The 24,627-nt window shown below is 40.0% G+C and overlaps 1 protein-coding gene across 24 annotated transcripts in view; it reads right to left on the reverse strand.

Moving 5' to 3' along the window:
- Window positions 1-24,627, reverse strand: part of ZBTB20 (zinc finger and BTB domain containing 20) — a 492,045-nt gene that overhangs the window by 115,453 nt on the left and 351,965 nt on the right. For all 24 annotated transcript variants that reach the window (XR_008453586.1, XM_054088544.1, XM_054088531.1 and 21 more), the window contains one exon: window positions 2,517-2,571. The gene's annotated coding sequence lies outside the window, so the exon portion shown is untranslated. The remainder of the gene's footprint in view (window positions 1-2,516; window positions 2,572-24,627) is intronic.

A 24,627-nucleotide genomic window follows, 5' to 3' on the forward strand; every position in this document is an offset into this window, starting at 1 on the left:
TCTACTATTTCTCTTATGCTAAAGAATTCAGATTATCAGTGGTCTGAAGGATCTATCTTCTAGAGAGAAAGGAAAGAAATGGTAAAATAACACAAACTTTATGAACATACTTGAAATAAAGTGAGGCTTTTACAGAGTTTGCTAAGTTGGGAACTGAGGATCACAAAGAAGACGTTGGCTGTGGAATACACCTGATTTAAAGAAGCATGAAAGTGTGTGACTCTAGTTTTACAGGTCAAGAAACAAAGGCAGACAGACAGGAAATGACTTATGCATGGTCACACAGCAAAGCACTGTTGGAGAGGCGTTTCGTCTCTGGGTTTCCACATGCCTACCTACCATGATGACAGCTTGCTGCTTCCACCTAAACCGCCTTGTGGTGCAGAGGTAGAACAATGATAAATTGGTGCCTTTGTGCAAATTTTGAAGGCACAAGGTCCCTGCCACAGACAGAAATGATTTTGCCCCTGCTGCAGGAAGTGTTAACACAAGCGGTGTGTGCTTCACGTCCCTAAGTATCATTAACACTTTTTATCGATATTATGAAGTTCTGCAACAAAAATAATAGGATTTGTCAGGGGCTGTTATGAACCACCCCTGCTGGATAAATACATAATACATGATGGCAAAGGTCTGATGGGACTTTAATCAATTGCCTTTCTGAGTCAAATAAATGTCACATTAGACGTAAGCCATGTTGCATTCAGTGGGGGCCTCTGCTCCCCTCATCTCACAAGCCTGACACCGCCACAGGGAGCTATGCACGCGCATAGACTCCTACTTATTTGTAGCAAATACATCAGAACAGAACTGGAACAGCATGTTGTAAATTACAGATTTGGGACACCTTATAATGAAAGGCAGAGGGGAAAGGAAAGAAATATGGGGACACCATAGGCATGATAGGTCAGCTCAAATATGTCTCCTTGGTAGCCAGCATCATCGTACCACCTTTCGCAGTCACTGCAGCATATCTCATGTTTCTGCCCACAGGGTGACAGGGAAGGAGGTGCTGTTTCTTTCTGTACCACAAAAGTAGTGGGTCAACTTTAAATGCTAAAGTCACATAATTTAGGTCTAGTATCAGGAACAGAAAGGTGTTTGATTGTTTCAGCATGCACCTGAAAAAATTATGAATGTCCATTTGTACTTCAGCATCCCTTTGAAGAAATTCCAATAATCAAAACACAACTTGAACACACATTTGAAGGCTTAATTCCTCTCCCAAATATGAAAGAACTATTTTTCATACTGTGCTATCCTTTTTCTATTTTATTTTTTTTTAAATTCCAGGCAGCACTTTAACAGCCATGTACTTTTCTCTCTGAACGGGTAGGAGACATGAATTTAAATTTCAAAAATGGAGATCTGAAGTAACACAAAGTCTAAGCATATTTGGACACAGAGTTCTAAACCTAAATTTAAAAGCCCTCATTATTTTTGGCATTCACTAAACAGCTCTGGTTGGGCATCCCAGAACAGTGGCTCAAAATGCTAGTGGACATTTGAAAAACTTTGGTCTGTTTTTACTGAACTATAGTAAATATTATGAAGTAGTAGTGTTATATTTCCCTTTATATTGCAACAAGAACCATCGTTGTTTTAAAAACACTAGATTTCACTGCCAATATGTATGAAGGAATCCCAGCAAAACTCAACTTTTTGTTCCAAATGTATAAAACCATCACATATCAGAACTTGAAAAAAATAAAAGCCAAATGATAACAAACAAACTCTCCCAAATGTTCCATCCTATACCCCCCAAAAAAGAAAAAAGCAAAACTCAAACCACGACAATTTTAATTCTTCCTGTTCTAGGTCTTAGGAACACAGTTGTCTGGATTAATATAGTATATTCTTCAATTAAAAAGGTATCAAATTGACAACCTACATAGCAGCAGCCAAACTCAGTGAAAGACCAGGTGCGAAAGGAACCTTATATTACACCTTCCAAAGACATCCCTAACAGATTTTTAATCCTGATACTGTTAGATGTCAAAGAGAATACAACATATTTAATCTACCCAGATAAGAAGAGCAGGTCAGTGTTAGGCAGGAGAGCACACAGAACTGGGTAAGGAAGGGTCCCATGCCATGAAATCGAGTTTCAGCAAGGACAGGTTGAAATGCTAGCTGACCATTTTCCATACTTGTTTTACACTTGCGCTGCAAGTTATACTATATGTTTTTTTCTGAATCAGAGCACAACAGCATAATGCCCATCACAACAGGTATAAATCCAAATATAAAAGAAATTTTCCATACTGTCATCCAGAAATGCATATATAAATTCCAGAACAATCAATCACACAATGTCACTGAATTGAGTCCCACAAGCTGACACTGAATTAAAATTCTGGACTGCTGCATTAGAATAAAAACTCAGTACTGAATCATGTGGCCACGGGGAGTAGCAGAGAATTTCACAAGGGTTCTGGGCTGACTTGGATGGAACTTGAACAAAATGCACAACTCATATCAATGAAAAGTGTAAAATGTTTGGTATAAATACTTACAGAAGAGACAGGAAAGGTTCCTTCAGAGGAAGGCGACAAACTGATCGTGGGCTATCTGAGAAGAAAAGAGAGAAAGAAAAAAAGAAATTAAGTGGCAATATACACAGTACCAAGATAAAACAGGGATCAAGGAGAGTCACAGATGGTAGCAGTTCCCACAGGAGAGAGAAAAAAAGTATTTTAAATTCACAAACTGCATAAGTCTTGGAAGTTTTGAAATTACCTGACCACAAAACTATGTAGCTGACAAAGGTCTCAGGAGCCTTTCAGTCCTGGGATAATTCCAAGCCAGCAGAGACTAAATATCCTCCGTTAGCTGTTCAACAGTCTCCATGAAATAGGCTTGTGGATCCTACGGACAAATGCTCTCATCACAAAAATTGTGCCAGATTTGAATGGCATCCTCCTTAACAGTCATGCCAGATGATACAGGCCTCTGAAACAGAACTTGCCTTCTTGATCTTGACCTTCACAGAAGAGGGGTTAGGCATATTATTGGGGCTGAGGATGTTTACACCACGGCTGATAGCTGCACAGAAAAATTGTGTTGTCTTAGTTCCTTCTGTCATCACAGTATCTTTTGGACTTGACAGATTTGTTACTCTGAGACCCTTAAGAAAAAAGGCTGCATGAAAGCGGAATGGCTAAAGAATTCCAAACTTTCAGTAGACTACAGCTCTAGTTGCCAAAGTCTACTTGGGACTATCAAAGCTTTATTGCTGACACGTTAACATACTAACCTGGGATGAAGTAATAGACAAAATGAATCAAAGCCTGATACTCTGAATTGTAACAAGAAGATATGCTCCTGCTGGACACAGAAAACACAGGCAGATGCCCCCAAAATGTTCAAAGCTACGAATCATCCCTGTCCCTCACCGCTTCCCTTCACCAAGCTGAAAGAAATTCAGGTAGTCAGACCAGACAGCACCCTCCAAAAGAAAGACCAGGAGAACAGTGGACAAAGGCCATGGCATCTATGTGGTATACTCCAGTACTCGAGTCAAGATGTAGCCCTCATCTGCTGTTTTCTGTCTGGTTATAGGGAGAGATTGGCTTTAACATTCCTCAAAGAAATTTAAAATATTCACAGAAATATAAACATAAGTTGAAACAGTAACAGTAAAGTGAGGAGCTACCACAAGAGAGAAAGAGGGAAAGCAGGCAGAAATCCTGGCAGAAAACCTGCTCAGAGTTATAGCTATTATTTGTGGGAACTATGGACCTGCTAGAGGAGAGTGTGAGAGAAAGCATGTGTGCATATCTAGTGGTTGGCCATCTTCAAAGAGAGGTGGAAGAAATACAGCAAAGAGCAGAAGGAATCATAAAATCTGCAGGGCAGTGAACAAGATGCTTATAGCCCATGCTTATAGCACAGGCCACCCAGAGAGCACCCTGTTTAACAGTGAATTTCTCTTCAAAGAAGCTGATTGCTCCCACATGTAAGGACGCCTTGTATGAGACAGATGGCAGGATGGATTCTGCCCAGACTGAAAAGCTGAAGTGCCATAACATGAAAGGAAGGGCAAGACCAGGCTGGGGGAAAGCAGGTCGCTATTTATCTTACTTTCAAGAATCCATTACATTGTTGAACTTTAACAAGGAAGTTCTCTTGGAGGAAAAAACTCCTTTATTAAGCATGTATCCCTTATTTTCCTTCTAGATTGCTCCTGAATATTTAATCATGAAGCCCATAGATCCATCTCTGATAGACTGTATGTGAAGGACCCTTAGCAGTTGGTAGCTGGGAAATATTTTGTTCAGGGTTTTGGGCAGATGGGACAGTGAGCTGCACACCATGGAAGAACCTGAGACAAGAAGTTTGAGTAAAGAATGAGCCTCGGAGCCCTGCAGTTAAAAAAAAAAAAAAGTAAAAAAAAAATTATAAATGGTAGAAGTGGGAGGCATCCAGCATGGGAAAAAAACCCACACAATGGAAAGTTTTAGGCCGAGTGGTTAGAGTTTGGCTTGTTATAAGCAACATAAAACAAGTTCTCTTAAGGGAAAACATCAAGGAACTTTGATGACGTGGATGCCAAAGAATTCTACAAAATATGGCCTGAGACTGGGGGTGCTGAGTAATCACACCAACATTACTATCAAATTTGCTATAAGAAGTGAACAAGATTGTTGTACCTAATTAAAACTGTTGGGCAATTTAAGACAGGCTCAGCATACTAGAAGTTGCAAACTAGAATATGGCAAATCACCAGGACTGAAACACCATAATTTTTTAAATGATTACAAATGGTCTGGACAGTTGGTTACCAGTTCTGTTCGAAAGAAAATACATGAAAACAAAACTTTCCATGTAAAGTATTGGAAAAACAAGATGTGTTTGTCTGAGGAAACTACGATTCATTCCAGGTTAGATAACTGCACAACATGTATGCAGGAGAGAAGTGGGCCAAATCCTGTTCTCACTGCCCTGTGCGATTGTGCTGACTTAATTGAAACCATGAGCAGAACCTGAACCATTAAAATGCTGGGATGAAACTTTTTATCATATGGTGCTATTTGTCACTAGAGACATACTTAACCTAATTACATTAGATTAACATAGTAGACTTCTACAGGATATATAATTATATAAAAACATGAAAAAAAAAAAAGAAGACTAAGAAAGCTGACTGTTCTCCCCAAGTCTTCATGTTATAAGCAGAAAAATTACCCATCTCTATTTGTGTTTGATTTCAACACAGTATGTCTTTATCTGGTAGGATGAACAAAGGGAATCGACTGATCTTTTTCATATTGAATTCCTAGTATTTATTAGTCATTATTACTTGAAGGATGTTTTGGACATTGGATAGAAGAGCCAGGCACTGATCTTAAGCCTGCCCCTGCTTCATTGTGGCCAGATCCTGCCCACTTTATCTTTCTTTGCTACATGAATAAATTCCATTTAAATTGCAAAGACTAAGAGACAAACAGGGCCTAAATGTTAAGGATATTTAGGAATGTATCCCCACTTGAGTTTAATAAGAATAAGGTTCCTGAATCCTGAAGAATTTCTATTTATGGCTAGTTAAGATGGTGAAATCCAGTCATAAGAGCTACGTTATATAAGCAAGTAATTGATTTATGAGGCTAACTACGATTTGCAAAACTAACTTAGTCGTTTACATCAAAGTCCATTGGAAGTCAGTGAAATTTTGTACACTACCTGGGGACTTGAGACTATTTTACCTTTGTTAGCTTAAGCACTGCTTATTTTCAACAAAATTAGGTGCCAAAGTAATTTTTGCAACTAGCATTCAGTTGCTTCTTACAGTTTATTCGCTAAATGGCTTGAGTTAACATGCTTCAAGTGCCTTTCTCTTAGTAGCAATTTTGGAACAGTGATTCTGCTCCATTTTTGCAGTGTTTTAGGATCTCTGATGTAATGCACTACCAAGGTGAGAAATGTTATTCCTTCAGTCCCTAGACTGGCAAGAAGCAGGCAAATTATGAGCTGCTTTAAACAGGGAGGACTGGTAATGGATTCAGATAACCCTAAACTGAGATGGAACCAGTGAAGGGACAGCTTTATCATATGTAATCTACTCAGTGAATTGGATCTAAGATGCAGAGTCTTGTCACCCCTTTCCTCCTGGGTGTACTACACCTGCTCAGTATCTGAAACAGAATTTAATCTCAGTGGAAGATAAAGAAAATAATTTACTAGAGAACTCCTTAGTTCATAGGGGGCCAAACAGAGCCAATGCCATGCTGGGGGAACAGAGGGAAAGTGGAGACTCAGCTGAAATTCGGTGGAGCCCTGTAGAAGATCTGAGAGGGCAGGGAGGCTGCACTGCATCTCTGACACAGCAGAGACAGATTACAGCAAAATTAAATTGAGGATTTTAGTGGATATAATTGTTGTTTTTATATTTTAATGAACAACAATAATACGTGATTCTAAACTGAAAACCAGGTTTGACATTTAATCTGAGTGCTCATACTATCCATAAATGTTCATAAACGTCACAAGACCCCTACCCTTTGATTGAATTACAATCTAGTATGCAATTTAGAAAACATGGATTAATCTACATAGATTTATATTTCTGCAGGTTACATTGTTATTTGTTGATTTATACCCTCCCCCCACTAAGTGTCCTTTCCATCGAGAATCCAGGAAAATACATGCAAATCTTTAACAGGAAAGCAGCTCAAAATCCAGAGACTAGCAGCAGATGGAAACTCAGTTCAGTGAAACCTATTCTAATTATAATTTGGTTTTTGGAGTCACCTCTGCTAATGGCCAGCAAAATCTTAGTCCCTATGATATCTCCTGTTACCTTCACATTAACTCTTACTACAGCCACTCATCACCTAACATGTTTCTTGACAATGCTGTGCAATTAAACCGCCTTTCAATCAGCTTGCAGAGGAATCCAGAGATGGAAACTGCTTTAATATTAGGAGTTAATTACCAGAATGCAGAGGAAGGCAGTGAAATGTTATGTTAGCATACCACAAATATGACAACGTCTTAGCACAGATGTCACACACAACATAAGGAACCACATCAGAAAAAGCAACACAGCAACTTATGGAGAAAAGTTACATTCAAGTTCTCCTTTGTCCCTTTTTGTCTTTTTGGTCATTCTACTTGAGGTGACCATCTCCTTCAGCAGTCAAAATATCTGGAATTTCATTGTCACCTGTATTAACAGCTTTCACTGCACAATTGTGTCTGCTTGGGGACTGATGACACCTACTAAAACAGTGTGTCACAGCACTGAAACAGTTCAAAAAGCTGATCAGATGATAGTGCTTCTGCAGATCCTGACCTATGCAGAGGCCCAATCCTGCTCCTTTTGAAATCAACCAAGTCTTCTCAAAGGGTTAATAGGGCAGGTTCCTTTTCTTCCTCTGCATCTTTACCTCTGTGTGCCTACAAGAAGAGGGACAGCTCTACAAGGCTAGGCCTTGCCTTTGTGGATTCATTCATTCATTCATTCATACCAGACTGAAGAGACAGGCTGGCTGCTCTGCCTGATAAGAAAGGAAATGAACATCACTCGGTTGAGTTAGTGCTAGGAAGGTGACGAACTGAGGAGATGGTTTTACAACTGATAGCTTATTGCAGTGAGGGAGAAAGCACAAACGGGAGAGAATACTGCAGATTCAGCTTGAGGGCCAGCTATATGGCCATGCACCAACCTGCAGTCTACAATACTGGAGAATCAAAATAAAATGATCTTTGAAAAAAATGACATGGACTTTTTGTACGTATGTAAGAATACATGTACATCTGTATATATCTGAATGCACTTACACATGTATTTTGGTTATGTATCATTTAAGAGTTTGAAAATAATCTACTCGACTACAGGTGCATACACTCTTTTTAATGAAATACACAGCCAAATTTTGGTTCTGTAGAGAATGCAATGATGACTTGAGAACAATTTTGAATCAAAATTTATCAGTAATACTTCCAACATTCATTTTCCAAAACCAGTTTGTTTAACAGCTACAGCCCACGGAAGATAACAGAAAAGGTAACTGACTTTTTCCACCTCTCAAACCTGAAGACAGAAAACCTTGTAGTTTTCCTTATCACATATTGTAAAGGATTTATGAAATAGCCATAGCTTATATTTTCTTTAATTAGTATATAAGTAACTATTTATTATCCTTCTTAAATTTGGACCAGTAAAAGGAGACGTTTCAAATTTTTGTAATTAAGAATAGGTAAAATGTGAGTTTTGTCTTTTTTAAGTTGAGAAATATGTACTGGGAAAAGGAGACCTTAAATGTGTTACACATGTACTCACACAAAACCCAGAAACTTCACAGACTCTTAACTAGAGAATACAGAAGAAAAGTCTTGATGGAGTAGATTTTTCAGCAAACTCTGCTTGCCAGGAAGGCTGGATAATGTTATGTTTTGATAAGACAAAGGAAATTAACCCAATCAAAATTCGGACTTTCATGTATATGTAAGCTAATTTAAAAAGAAATCAAGTCAAGGAGCTGATTCTTTCCACAGGTAACTCAGCCCAAAGTAAGTCCTCCCAGCTGTTCTCAGTGAAAACAATGAGAGATGAAATAAGAAAAGGAATCTCTTACATCTGCAAACTGAACTCTAATTAACATCCATCAGAAGTCTCCAGCTCCCCAAGAAGAGCTTCAGTCAAGAAAAGTCTCTATACAAAGCACCTCCAAGGAAAACATCTTTAAAAGGAGAGCAGGAGAGCTCTCTGCAAGTGAGAACACATTACAGCTTCAGCAGCAGTTGCTTGAAGGGGCCTAGGGTGAGAGCAAAACTAGCAAAAAGTGAAAAAGGAAAGAAAAAGGTGAACTATATTCTTATTTTATAACCTAAGTGCAGCATAGTGACTTAAAGATAACCTGAAATGGTATTACTTTTAACTTTCAGTAACTCTAACCGCTGACTATGTCTTTGAGGAATTTGTAAAAATATGTTAAACCAGGACAGGTTGGTGGGTACTCAACCACCACAGCCTCACTCAGCTCAGCTTACCAGCAGAAGGAACTGCTTACTACCACCCTTCTAGTGCCATGGCACTGTCCTGTGTACTCCTGCTGCCCACCACTGCCCGGGGGGGGTGAATAGACAAAGAGGCCACTGCTGCTTGGCTGCTGGGGAACTAATACTGGGAAAGAAAATACCTGGGAAGGAGTGAACACTGCCAGAACAACTGACATTGCCTATTTCTGACTGCACAGTTTCACTGCCTGCTCCTGTCTGTCATCTTTCCAATGTCCCCAATGCCCTTCCCTTGTCACATGGCTGTGATTGCTCCCATGAAGTGGTAGGGAAGGAGCAAAGATGGCCCTGGAAGAAATTGTGATTGTGATGTGACTATGTTGTTGCTGTCTGGCTCACAGCCTGGTTCCCTGTTCACTCTTGGGAAAGAGGAAAAAAGAAGTCAACTGTTGACCAAATGTGGTCTTTGTGGTCCATAAAAAGTTTGGTTGTTTCCATTTTATAAAAGAATTTGTGTTGGCTACTCTTGGCATATGGGACTCAGCTCTGAAATCTTAAACAGAAGAAAGCAGAAAACATATCTACCTAAGTATACAAGCATATATACCTGAAGATTCTGTCTGGACCAAACTGGCACTGTGGAGTTAGTTATTCCAAGGGCCAGTCAATCGGGAATGAACTCTATTCCCTTTATGAGGGACAGGCTGGACCACTGGGCTGTGACCAATGGCATGAGGTTTAACGAGGCCAAATGCCAGGTCCTACACTTGGGGCACAACAACCCTATGCAGTGCTACAGACTAGGAGACGTCTAGCTAGAAAGCTGCCTAGAGGAGAAGGACCTGGGGGTGTTGGTTGACAGCCAAATGAACATAAGCCAGCAGTGCGCCCAGGTGGCCAAGAAGGCCAATGGCATCTTGGCTTGTATCAGAAACGGTGTGGCCAGAAGGTCCAGGGAGGTTATTCTCCCTCTGTACTCGGCACTGGTGAGACCACACTTTGAGTACTGTGTTCAGTTCTGGGCCTCTCACTCCAAGAAGGATGTTGAGGCTCTGGAGCGCGTCCAGAGAAGAGCAACGAAGCTGGTGAGGGGGCTGGAGAACAAGTCTTATGAGGAATGGCTGAGAGAGCTGGGGTTGTTTAGCCTTGAGAAGAGGAGGCTGAGGGGAGACCTTATTGCTCTCTACAACTGCCTGAAAAGAGGTTGTGGAGAGGAGGGAACTGGCCTCTTCTCCCAAGTAACAGGGGACAGGACAAGTGGGAATGGCCTGAAGCCAGAGGAGGTTCAGGCTGGACATCAGAAAAAAATTTTTCACGGAAAGGGTCATTGGGCAATGGCAGAGGCTGCACAGGGAGGTGGTCGAATCACCTTCCCTGGGGTTTTTAAGGGATGAGTGGCTGAATTGCTGAGGGGCATGGTTTAGGGATTGATAGGTACAGTTGGACTCGATGACCCAGTGGTTCCCTTCCAACCTAGTGATTCTATGATTCTTTCAGGATCATACCCTAAAGATTAGGTATTATCTCTGCTCACGACTGTAGGTGAACTTTCTGTTCTGAGGCAGTGTGGTTAGATCTCTTGCCTGACACTATAGTCACATCATGTCATGCTCTCCTTATCATGAGATGGATAAGCAGAGAAGCATCCATGTTCCCTTCACCCTCACAAGAGCCTTTCCTGAACTCAACAGTGTTGAAACTGGACTATAAAGCATCAGAAACTACAATCAAATAGAACTGAACTATTTAAGCAGATTAAACTTTAGTAACCAAAATGTTAAGCTGAAAAAATACAGTACTAGAAACGAAATGCATCTGCATTAATAATAGCAATTAGTGAAGTTCGTTTACTATTAATAAAGAGATAGTCGCTATAAAACCTAGTGATACATACAAATAGGCTATTGATGTGAGGAAAATGAGTTTAAGTTATTGGTTGGGAGCTTTGTATTGCTAATTATTATTTTTTTCTGGGTATTAATGTTCCTCCAGGATGATCTGATAAATCTAGTGGGGCTGTGATCGCTTCTCTAAATGGTGTCTTTGGATCATATGTGGTCCCAAGAGCCATGACACTCCAATGTCCTTTACGTAATTTATTTCCAAAGTGAGACGTGCTGACTCTCCATAATATTTCTTTCATTTTAACATCTGACTAACATTCAATTTGGGACATAAGTACTCCGATATATCATTTTTCCCTGAAGACAATGCAGATCAGAACTAAAGGGCACTGCCTGAGTCTGCGAGTACCATGAGGCTTGGAGAACAGAGTGGGCTGAAGAGGGGAGCACTGCTAAGCCTGTGAAAGGAGCTGTAAGGGGTATGGAGGGCTGTGCAGGCATGTGGGTTCTGCACCACCTGTGGGTGCTGAGGAGCAAGGGATATGAGCAGAACTGTAGGAAGCCCCAGGCTGGGGTTACAATGGACTTTAAAAATCCATCTTCCTCACCTTGACGAAAGCTGCGTGGTTTAGGACTTGAATATGAGGGTATCTGTTAAATCAGGAGTGAAGTGGCAGCAAGATCATTATGGAAACATGTAAGTATGTCAAATCCATGGTCACAATCATTTAAAAAGCACATCTGAATGTTTTTTCCAACTGCCTATCCAGTAAAGAAATCACAACTTCATATAGTCTATGAAGACCTATAGGAAAATGCTAACCTGACAGATACCATACACAAGAACAGCAGCACATCCTTGGCGAGTAAGGTACCATATTGTTTCTACTATTTTTTTTCTTAGTTTGTACTGATTCAAACATGAACTCTGTTCTTGTGATGGTATGCAACACTTGGAACAAGACAAAAAGCTTTACAGAAGTATTTCACTTGCCTTTAAACCCACGCAGACCCACTGAAGTCACCAGGGTTATGCAGCTGCACCACTGTATGCAGAACTAAGCCCTCAGCATCTACAAAGACAGGTTAAATATGTGCATTTTCTGAGATTCCCAGGAGCAGAACTAACTTTTTTTCTTTCTTTTTTTTTTTTTTTACCAGAAAGCCATAATCAATACTTAGGAATTTATTTTTCACTCGTTTCTTCTCACTCTGTGACTGTTAAAATAAATCAAAACTACATTATAAAGACATACACTAAAATGGCTTCTGGGAACAGTAATTTCTATTTTATATTTGGAATGAGGACAGTGTACTCCATAGCATGCTTTTAGTTTTGTGACACGTGTCCTGAAAACTGAGTTTCAGGGGAACTAAATTTTTCATTGCGTTTTTAGATAGGAATGGGCGGCTGAAGGGTCAAGAATGTATTTCTTATCACTGACCATGATCCCTCTTATCACCAAATCTAATGCCAATTTATAGTATCCTATACTTTTTTTTTTTTTAAGTTTTGCTGCTAATTTATGCAAACCAACTCTTCCATCTTAACTGGAGAATCCATTTGATAAAACAGATAGAGGACAACAGTGTAGCCAATTAAATCAAATTACTGCAAAATGTAATTGAAGACAAATCTATATGCCCCAGTCAGATATAATATAAAGGAAACCACACTGTAAGTCCCTGACACCTTTTCTAGTGGGCCTCACCCTCTCAAGTGACATTTTGTTTGAATCCTGCTCTTCCTTTCCTGAACAACCAAACTACCTCAGGCTATCTCAGCCTGACAATTTCATTTGCTGACCCAGTCAACAGGTGGAAAGAATATATATAACTGAAAGGTGGGATGAGCTTCACAACCGCCTGAATTATTTCTTGGGTTTCCAAACTTCCCAGTTTACCTCAAAACAGTATAGTTTGTCCATATCAATACAACTCATTCATGGAGAAACTTAACATGTCTTGAGGCTGTGGAGTTCAATACACATAGCTTCAAGAGTTTTATTTGTATGAAAAGCAAATAAACCATGAATGAGTTGAATGTTACATTTTACTTTATAGGGGGAATTGTCCTTATTTCCCATTCTATGGAATGAAAAAGGAAAGAAGAGAAAGCTAAACTGATCTTGAAGCTGATCAATACTAAAGCAGAACTATGAAATGAATGCACTTTTTCATGCCCAGTTTAGAGTCTGAACCACATCAAATGAGAATAAAAATCCTTAAAGAAACCTGAAAAGCCACCTGCATGATCCTTTCAATGAAGAAAAGCTGATCCCTTTGATTGCTGAAGCCAAACCAAACAACAGACAAAGACTCTTAGTGGTGAGCCGTAGTTTATGCTATTTATCAGCTTTCCTGCAAAGTGTAAGCATCCATTTCACAAAGACAAAACCAAAACAAACAATTACAAGAACTTATCCAAATGCAGTTTACATAGTTCACTGCATCCATTCTCTTCAGAAAAGCAAACCCTTCTTTATGGCTTGGATTTGAATATAATCATTATACTATTTCCCCAGCTCATCTAAGAATGCAACAAGTTACAGTGATAAAAAGAGGTTTATAGGTGAGACAGTTTAAGAAGCAGCACAATAAACCGGCATTACTGTCACAGAACATGTCACTCCTTTAGATGGACCCTGTCTCATAAGTGACTGCAGAGTTATACTCAATATAAGCTTGAGGAACCAGTGGGTGGGGGAGGAAAGACTAAGATCCAAGGGATACTCTGTAGCATGACAGCAATGCTACCTTTATTTTGCAACCCATTATTTTCATAAGAACATGAATCAAAGAGATAAACTATGCCAATTTCTTCATAGCTGACTTGTTACAGGATATTGTTTGTGTCTTCACTAATGACTCCTTGAGGTTGGTTATTACTGTGATTAGGAGTTGGGAGGATAGAGGTCCGAGACCTTTCAAAGGAAACATTTTGTTCAGAACTGTTACAGAAAATAAAGTCAGCATTACAGTAACTTTAACCACCCAACTTGGATAATGGTCTGTGCATGCAGACAGTGCTTTTGCTATTGTAAATGAGGGAGATAAACTCCACATAAGATGGGAAGCTGAGATAAACACCTATTCAGTCTTGGGTATCAGAAGGCTGTCAGCTTGAGAAATATGAGTATCTGTGGAAACGCTCTGGAAGAGGAAGGATGGTGAAGCTATTAGCAGGTGGCAGAAAAAGAGTGCTTTAAAATTTTGGTTTGTGGCATGGATAAATAAATTAAGGAATCTGAGATGCTTCGATACCCTTGGCAGGCTACTGAGATAGATTTTGTTTTTCTTTTCATGCAAAAGCAGGCTGTATGCAATGCTATTCTGCTCTGACAGTTATCCCAAAAAGACCGGTGGTCATGCCCATCACTGAGGTTGGCATGAAAAACTACTGGCTGCGTAAAGAAGGAAGCAAAGATGTAACTCTATACCCTGTTTATTTGTAGCAATGGCAGATACAAAGCATTACTTAAAGGCAGGTTTTGTCAGACCTGGTTCCCCCTCAGACTCCTATCCACTTTAGTCACAAAATCTTAGTTTCCTCATGCTATAAAATTGAGATTAAAATAACTCACTTCCTCAGAAGGTATGTTGTGAGGAGATGTATTTAAAAATTAAGAATCCTTTTCTTTCTTTACTGACTCTATAATTTATCAGCCCCAGCTTTTATCACCAGCATCTAGCACTCGCCAGCATGGCAGGATCAGAGGCAACAGTGCTTGCCCAGACCCCTTAGGTACCTCTGACAGCACAAGGCATCACTATACTGTGGTGAACCTTCACTGGGGGATTTTGAGTTAACCATATATTTGATAATAACTAGAAGGTTTCTGTATTCAAAGCACTCAACAATGTCCATTTCAGTGCTGGTGAAAGGTGAAAGATACTGAGGAGAGAAATGTCTTCTGCACCCAGAGCTTTTTAATGCACATGGATATTAACAGACCAGCCTACAGGCTTTAAGAGCCAAGCTCATGTCTACATCCTAAAAGAGCCTTGAGGAAAAGTTACGGACTAGACTAATGACCAGACTCTGTTTACTAAGAGACCTATGCAGAAAATGCACCCATTCCCTCAAATTTTTTTTTTCCTGGGGACAGGTTAGTCTTAAGATCTACCATGTAACCTGGCAGATGACTGCTGTTTTCCGGCTCCAAAGAAGGGAAAACCATGCAAGCAAACAACCTCCCCCATCCATACCATACAAAAGTGATCCTGGCAAGGATTTAATGGAATCAGCTTGTCAAAATGATGAAGCTGAAAAAGCTTTTACAGAATATGTCCATGACAAAAACTTTAGCATAATGTATATAGTGCAGAGTGGTTTTTGTCATGGCAAAAAGGAGGGAATATAATTAATTTAGATACTAAGTGTAAGGTTCTGCTGAAAATCTCCATTGGATAAATCGCACAAATACAGTCTTGACCAGACAAATGGAGCCAGGCAAGTCCCAGTTCTTGTTAGAAGTTATGGAAAGTGCCAGTGAGTTTTTAAACTCTGTCATCTCTGGTAGATGATAAGAAAAGGTTGGGCTGTTTTCTTCAGATCTACAAGCATCTGGCTACAGTCTTGCTGAGGCATATACATGATTGGAATCAAAAATGAGCTCTTTCAAAAGTGCTTCTTAAAGGGACCCTATTCATACACAGTACTTTCTCCTCAAATCTTTTATGGGAAAAAAGCTCATTACGGTCACACAGACAAATGCTGTATAATCTTTCACCCTGTCCACTAGCAACATGTTCAATCCAATTTACAGCACTTCCCGCTATTCTAGTTCTGGACTCCCCACACAGCTCTCCTAAATGCATACCCATCCTGACCCACTGCTCCCCACCCGCTGCTCTTTCAATGAATGGAGCACTGACTGCCATTCATGCCTAATAGCAAGGTGGAGCAACTTGATTATACAACTCTGAAAAGTGAATTTTCTGTGCCTTTTGTGCTGAAACACCATAATTAAGACATATTATTGTATGTTGGAATGCTATGAGATAGGGATGAGAGTGGCCTTCGCTTCAGGAAATGACACTCTGTACCCACGACAACTTGTATTCATCCAAAAAACAAAAGTTTCTGATTGAAGCTCCTTTAAACCCCCTCCCAAGCTGGTGACAGCTCTATCCCTGCTCTTTGCATCTACTTCCAAGTCAGCACTAAGGGAAGTATAGGGGCTGGCAACTAGTAGAGAGAAATTTTCAAGGAATCATTTTCTTGGCTAATTCATGTCCTTGTCTGCTTTGGGAAGGTCCACCAGCAGATTCCATTTTTTTTTTAATGCAGCCTATTTTTTAACCTACCTTGAGTAATGCTGTTCACTAAGCATGTACAGTCCGCTTCAAGTACCTGACATTTGAAGCAGGGATGCACAGGTGGGACCAAGCAATGTGATAGACCATGTCACACAACAGACATACAGCATTGCTTTTGCCTCCTGACTGGATTAATGTTAAACCCTTGAGCCCTCAAACCATGTACTCAAGCTTGTGCTTAACTTCAGATATGTGAATGCAATGGGACTCAAGCATGTAATTAAAATTTAACCTTTACTTCAGGTTCTATTTAACAGAAATGGACTTATGCATGTGCTTAAATGGCTTGCTACGTAAAGACAATTTACTGAGCTGAAGTAAGAACAGAGAAGAAGAGATGAAGACATCACTGAGATTTGAATTCACTCAGGATTAGAGAGGAGAGAAATGTTACTATGGAATTACAAAAGACAGTGACTTCTTTTAGAAGACAAAAAACATTTTTGTGGCAATAATGAATTTACTGATACTCTATAGCTTCCCTGACAGGGATGCAGTTTGATGTTTTTCTCACCATTTTTACATATATGTAAATGTTATATATGTATGTCCGTTGCCATTTGCAGAAGGTCAGGCCAGCTCCTGGGCTGATTCCTTTAACTGCACAAGGGAGGTGAAAAATGTGTGCAAAGCCATCCCTCGCAGCACTTGCCACTTACATGCAAGCTGATAGTACACTACCTGAGAGCATACAAGCATGTGACTTCTGAAGTGGACCATTTGCTTCCTCTAGAGTAACCCCTGCCTGCTTGAATGTTTGCGCAAAGCAAACACGTGGAAGGCGTGACTGCAGCTGGAGCAAACTCATTTGTAAAAGTAAGTGAATACTCATGGACTTTCTGTGTGTGTGCACATTAATGCCCACACAGTTGTTCTTTTATTAGGTGTAAATGGCCTTTCTGGTTGAAATGGAGAAATAGTGCATCAGTGCTCATCCCAAGGAAACATTCACATCTGCCACCCTTCCTCATAAGCCAATATGCCCATGCACAGGGTAAGAGCAGGGGTGAATCAGAAGGACTGTGCAGGACTGACAATAGAGCTTGCATCAAAGGTAGTATTCCTCTGCCTCTCTGAAATGCAGACATTTTACAAGCCTTTCTCCCTGAAGGAATTAGGATTAGACTTCAAAGCTGCAGAACAAAACAGAGTCATACAGGCAAGCAATTATTGGACTAAGTCCATGGACAATGATACCAAGGGGTTTAACGTTCATGAGATCTTTTCAGACTATTGTAGTATCCTCTCTGTTCTCAGAGTCCTCTTCCCTCAGAAAGCCTCTGACCTCTCTGGCAGCAGCCACTGGATTAGTGAGTATGACAGCACCGTGTGTCCCCTGCCTCACCGGTGGTATCATATTCCCACTAGGAAGATTCAGTATACATCTTTCACGTTTCTTAATAAAGGAAGGGATTACAAGGTACTAAGTGTATGTGACACAACTTCAGCAGTCCCTCTTTCACTTCATTTCTCTTCTCCCAACCTACTCATTACATCAATTCTAAATTAGTTTATCTTAGGTAAACAGCACAGAAATATTTTAAACAGAACCAACTCCTCTTCAACTTGCTACACTTTTTTTCCTTTTACATTCTTTACAAACAGAAGTGGAAAAAAATAATATATGTACATAACAGCAAATGTTCTCTCACTATTTTTCTTTTTTCTGTTTTTTTTTTTTCAAACCGTTTTTATCTTATATAAACAGTAGTGATGGAATTATAAACACCATTATTCCACCTCCATGTTAATACTCTTATTATCTTGCATAAACAGAAGTAAACGAATATGTACATGACACCAATCAATCCTTATTTAAAAAAAGGAAAGAGAAGTTTTTATCTTTTATAAACAGTAGAGGAAGAACTTAATGAATTCAAAATGTAGTTTTCCTGTTTATATTATTATGATCTGAAAGTAGAAACCAAATGGATGTATATTCAACATTGTGCAAGCAGTCAGTTATGAAATATTCTTTCTGCTGACTTCAAGAGTAAATGCAGTATTAATGAAATCTGCCGGTCCGAGAGATCTGAACACTGTTGGCCTCAATTCACCTACACAGCAGGCAGTCCAGGGCCTGCACTGTCTTCTGCTATGATACTTTTGCCAAACTTCTTCAGCCCCTTCCTTGAAAGGCCACCCAAGATAAAATAGGAAAGCCCAATCTCTTTGGTAAACCATTTGTATTTGGTCTTTCTGCTGAGATTGCCAGATATGAGGGGCCAACTAATACAGATGGATTTTATGTAACGTGGACACCTGCCGCTAGAAACTGGGCTCAGACCCCTAAGTCATTTCAGAGAAGCCACCCAACAGCTGTTCGACAGTAATGACTTTGGGGCATGAGTGACCTAGGTCAGATATAAACTTGTAACTTCAAGCTGATAGGCTCCATATGTCAGTACTAATCCCCATAACCACCCACGCCTTCTGCTTTCTTATTTTTGTGTGTGTTTGTTTTACTGGCTGGTCTTCTGAAGCCCATCTCCAACCCTAAAAGATTTTTCCCTAAACCTCATATGTCAACCTTAATGGTGATGAACTGCATTTTCTATTTTAACTCCCCTTTACCACACTTTCCTATGGTGGATCATCTCTTCCTTTGCTTTAATCATGCTGAGTCTACCTCTATCTCATCCTGATTTAAGTTACTCTTGGCAAATGATTTTCTCACAAAGGACAAGTAGAGAAGACTTTTTTTTTTCCAGGGCCTGTCCATTTTCAAGACGATGTTGCTCTTCAGGTTGATGATACTCTTCCCTGCTGTTATCCTTTGCAAAAAGCAACATGCACTGTTTCAGCTAGTCTGGGTATAAATACAAGCTGGGGTCACCTAAATAGCTGGGTGCAACTGGCAGCCCAAGTGATCAGCCTTGCATTTATTTTAAAAGCATTTATTCTGAGGTCCCAGCCTGAAGACAGCTGCCTCAGGGGTGTAGGTGTTAACTCATCCTGCTTTTCCTCTCCCCACAGATTTGGGACCTTTGTATGTGAAGAGAAGATTACTTGAAAAATCAGGACCAAATTCCACTGTACAGATTTTAACAGGATGCATGGTCTGAACCACCTGCTAAAGGGCAAAAATCGCTTCTATGAGTTATTCTAGGTGCTAAGGAGATCACAAAGGAAAACACCTATAAGAGAATTCAGGGGAATCAAGGCCAACCAGGGAATGCAGAGTTCCTCTGCTTAGGGACTGGAAGAAAGAGTTTTGCTTGACAGCAATCTGCTTTGCTGTATCTCAGACTGAAAAAAATTCCTTAAAAAAATAATAGCTCAGATAATTGGGACACACTGATCATGAATATAGAAACAGTGCTGTATTCCCTTGCTTCCCTCCTTTCTCCTCCTCATATTTTATTTATTTTCTGTATTTGTACATATTCTGAGCCCCAGTCAGTGACCCTTCTGCTTGTTATGAGAGGAGAGCCCTAAGGTGTAAAGTCCCAGCCAGCAGGACCTATGTTTGAAATTTTCCCTCTTCACAGGGATGTTTAAGTCTAAACTTTGCAGCATAAGGTCCCTCTATCTAAAAAGGCTTCTTAAAGCACCAAATTAAACACACAAGGGAGAAGTAAGGCCTTTCAGGGGAGGGTAGCCAAAAATAGAAGGAAAAAACCATATTTCACCATTTGTTTTGAAAACACCAAAAATGATTAAAACATATTATAAATGAAACTAAACTAAGAAAAAAAATCTTACCATATGAACAAATTCCCTGCCAAGTTCCATTTTTAAATCAAAGCCATTTTAGGCTCATATGTTGAAAAAGGGAGTCTTAAACTAACAAACTTATGTAATGGATTTTAAAAAACTGCACAGACGTGCTTAACTGAAATTGCCAAAGCTGTTCAGACTACATGGGGAGAGAGAAAGAGGAAAGGGAAGTATGTACAAAGGCTTGGGATTCATCTGTGCAACTGCCCCCAGTTGAGACTCCCTTTGATGTTGGTTCCATCTTTCAAGGAGCCAAGGAAGATGATTCACTCCAATCTAGTTTCCCCCACTGCCTCCTTTCAGGAGACCTCAAAATTTGAGACAACTACAATTTAGCTTCCTTACCCACAGTAAAAATTACGAATTTACGTGTGGATAGCAATGGGAAAGGAAAGGAGGTTGATAAGTGAGAAGAGAGACACAAATATATCCACAAATATTCTCAAGCAAGAAGCAACAAAGGTTAGGGAGCTTTTGGGGTTGGCAGAAAATGTACACTGTAAACCAGGAAAAAAAGCTGTAAGCAAAACGTTGTTAAGTAGCATGATCAGAGAACTGTGAAAGACAATTAAACACTTGTACATCTAACCCAGCTTCTGGATAGTTCTTTTCCACCTAAGAAATATCAGGTATTGCTTTAGCTAAGTGGTTATCATTACATTCTAAGCAAGTATAAGACAATAAAAATTGTAAGAGAAAGGATTACTCAGACAGCCATGTTGCAAATGAAAAGGCAAAACTGGAGGTCTCAGCCTGTCCAGGCAAAGGATCTCTGCTCCTCTTCAAGCACTGCATGACATTTTCCCCCGTGAAAAGCATCCTGATACTCTAACCCCATGCAGCAACAATCCCATGATTTCCTGTAAACCCCTCCCATGAAGAATCGTGACGTGTGACCAGCCTTGTACCTGTCCCTTTGAAATTCTCCAACGGCCAAGTGGAACACCCTCTGACCTAGTCAGGTGCACCTGCTCCTCTCCTCATGCCAGATTTTGGGTGGCCAGGAAGGCCTGCACACCCTTTTTTTGGATTGCCCAAGTGGTCTTCCAAGTCCTCCTAAGAGTCAATTGCATTCCTTCAGCTGACACCTGCCAAGGTCAATTAGCAGGCCTTTTTCTTCCCCCTTCAACAGGTTCCCCAATCAAGTTTTGTTCCTTTAGGATTTCAGTGTTAGCAATAACAACAAGATTACTTCTGCATCTGGTGACTGCATGGCCTTGCTCTCCTGGCACGTTTCCATGTTCACTTCCCAGTGTTCAGACAAGATTGTGTCTGGATTCAGGTTTAAACAGCCCTTCAAAGCCCATCGCTAGTTCAGGGGCAGCATCCTGCTTTAAGTCTCTCCCTGTACTAATCTGACAAGAATGCTGTGAAGACCAAAGGGTAAAGAGTTATAATTGCTTAGTATCACAATTATAGAAGGGCACAGGAGGTTCTGTTGCTTTTTTAAAATTAAAAATGTGTGCGAGTTCAAGAATGCTTCTCTGTCATATTTACACAGAAAAATAATCTCAGTTCATAATGATGAACAATGACTTAACTGGAAAAATAAATCAGGCAGAAGGCAGGTCCCAGGACTGTGCAGTCAGTAGAAGATATAAAATCTCTCATGATATAAGAAAAGTTACAATAGGGCTACAATAAACTATCCACGTTTGGTGGCTTAAATCACTCGCTTTGTTAACTCCTGTTCAATCCAGACATCTGCAGATGTTTTTTCAGTCATGCTTCTGCAACCACAAACCTATGATACATGCTGTCAGTGATTCATGCTCTATCCCACCACTTTCAGTGGAGCAGCATGGGTGTAACATAGGGAGAATTTGCCCATCTCGGACAGGAGAGTTTGAAATCATCTAAGGAATGTCTCATTACAATTGGATTTGCAGACTTCATACAGGCACACACAGTGCTATTCTTTAGACTCCCTTTTTAGATTAAGATCCCTTCATGCGATGAGCTGAAGGTCCTGGTTCCAAGAAAGGACCTCTCCCAGTGGCACTGAACCACTGCCTTGTACTTCCAGGCACATGGGAAGGGCATGATGTTTTCAGTCTCATTTCCCTGAAAGCAAAGGTTGGATCAACAGTTCTTTGGAAAGCCCCAACTGCTATCAGCTGTCAGCTCAGACTTGAGGAAGGTCTAGTCTGAGTTTAAGTATCACTTTGTGCCTGTAGCTTTAATCTAGAGATAACCAAGCGATATGCCAACATCCTCAAAGGAAGGAGTTGTACCAGGCCTACAAAACCCCTGTGCTTGTGCCTGAGCCTGGTCACCGATCTCGACTGAGTCTTTCAAATAGACTGCGAATCCCTAGAGAAAAGAGCAATGAAATAAAATGTCCATGTTAAATTAACCCCTTCTTGGGGTCTTCCCACAGCAGGAAACACATGCTATGGTAAGTCATTATTTACTCACAATATCCACAACCCATGAACAATTTGCATCTGATCAAGCATCCATGGGATTTGTTTAATATCAAAAGAGAACTGGGACATTTAAGCTATAGTATAGAACTACTTACAGTAATATTAGAAAGACAAGAGGCTGAAATTTGCCTTCATTTGCATTTCCAATTGTGTAAAATCATAGATAATTTGTAGCTAAAGGAAGAATTTGGTTCAAAAGGTCTTAGATGTCTGATTCTAGAAGGTCCTAAGGTTCTTGGTTTCTACCAGACTCTAAGGAAGCCGTAGGTGCTCAGCATCTTAACATAACAATGTGGAAAGAGTCATGCATATTCTGAGCTTCTAGATTTTAAATTTCAGAAGGTATTCTCACCAGTACAAAGTGGAATGACATCCACTCTTTCGTTTAATAAATAAAATAATAGCAGCAAATCAAAAGTACAACTCTCTCAGCTTCAATTCACCTTCTATGCACATGTGGAAGTGTCTTTCTGGGTAGAAGAGCAAGGTTGTGCAGGGAAAATGAGTAATTTCCAGATGGAGCAATGTATAAAGAAAAAAATGTAATTTGATCAAGGGAGTGATATCTCTTCCATTCTCAAATCAGTATTTGTTGCCAGATATGGGAAAGCTGTGACTCAAATATGTAAATGCTTGTGAAAACATGATGTTTTGCAATAGAACGCACAAACACTTCAATTCCTACCACCTCTTTAAACACAAGTAAAAAAAGGAAGCATGGTCTAGGGGCTAGTGAGGCTTTACAAAATTATCACCAGCAATTCTCCCAGCCCCACTCCAAAGCAGTTATTCTGCCACATCTATCTAGTACCATTGGTGTGATAGCTGAGTGATGAACAACAGTGAAAAACGTGAAGATCTTTTAAGCTCTCCGTCAACAACCAATCACTGCCACCTCCTTGCCCCTTCCCTCCACCCTAGAGAAAATTGAGATTTTGCAAGGCTTGTTTAGAACAAAATGTTAAGAAGCAGGAACACCTTAGCAGCAATCCCATTTTTTTCATGGGGACTCACAGTGAACTTCAGAGCAAGGAAGTTCATGCGAACGCCTCTAACGGGTTGGTTGCTTGGTTTTCCACAGGGCTAAAAAAGCATGAAAAGGTACAGTAGGAGACTATTAAAATGCATCACCACACTACAGCAAAGCTGCATTCTTTTAATGGGCCCATTCCTTTAACAGATGTTTGAGCAGTGGGCTGCAGCCTTCTATAGCTGAAACCCACAGAAAATGGACACATGCATTGTTCAGTTGTTGGAAAGTACTCTGTAGCCTTTCAGAGCTGCAATATAAATGTAAGCTGTACCTGATTCCAACTCCCAGAAATAATTAAGAGCCAGTGCCAACGTTTATTCCAAGCCTGATTTACAGTTCTTGTCAGTATAAATACAACTGTCCTTTTCTGCCCCAGGGAAGGGTGAACTAGCTTACAAAAACCTGCAAACCACTCTGATGTTTTACCCAGAATGTTGCTGAGTAACTAAGCCTTTAACCAGGCTGATTTGGGAATGAACAAGAAAGGCAACAGGCATTTTGTTTCCCAAAGTGTTGCATATTTGGACCTTGAGTCTTCTTGAAACTTTAAAAATTCTGATGGAATGACTGAGCTATTTATTACTAAATACATAAGATGAACTTTTGAAAAAAAAATTGTTTAGACATACAATGGATTTTGCTAAGCCTCTGACACCAAGTGACAAAATATTCTGTCAACACTGTCCTTAGATAACTTGTAGTCCTGTTTTGAAAATATAAACAGTCAAAGGAGTTCCTACCATTCAGGATACTTAGCTAGACAGAAACCAAAGAGTCTGGAGCTATCTTCAGAAAAGCTGGTCTCATCAAAGTCAGCTTTGCCTTTGACTTCATGAAGCATGTATTGAATGTGGGATTTCATTCGCTGCTTTAGTACTTACTCCCTTGTATGAACTAGTCATTTTCTGCCTCAGTTTCCCCTTCCCGCCAGGGAATAAATTCCGCTGCAAAATAAACCGTTGTTTTTAAATTATGATAGGTCATTGTCACAAGAAAAAGACCTGAATCACTATGACAGTTCAAAGAGGAGAGAAGACACTGAGATTCTGTCAGCCCTAAGACAGTCAATATCTCAGCAAGATACAGAGACTGTGCCTCTAGTGAGCTTTCTTACAACTTATGCTCATATTTCTGAAAACCAGGAATCCTTTGGAAAAGCAAAACTGGATCAATATAGAAAATAAGCACTCCGAAGGGAGTTTAAAGAAATCTTGCTTGCTGCAATTCCCCTGTTACCAATTGAAGCCTGAAGTTTAAATGTTTCCAGCCAATCCTTTAAAAATAATTATACATTATGGATCTCCTCAGAGCTTTTTGT

The sequence above is a fragment of the Cuculus canorus genome, chromosome 1, assembly GCF_017976375.1.
Source record: "Cuculus canorus isolate bCucCan1 chromosome 1, bCucCan1.pri, whole genome shotgun sequence".
Lineage (NCBI taxonomy): Eukaryota > Metazoa > Chordata > Aves > Cuculiformes > Cuculidae > Cuculus > Cuculus canorus.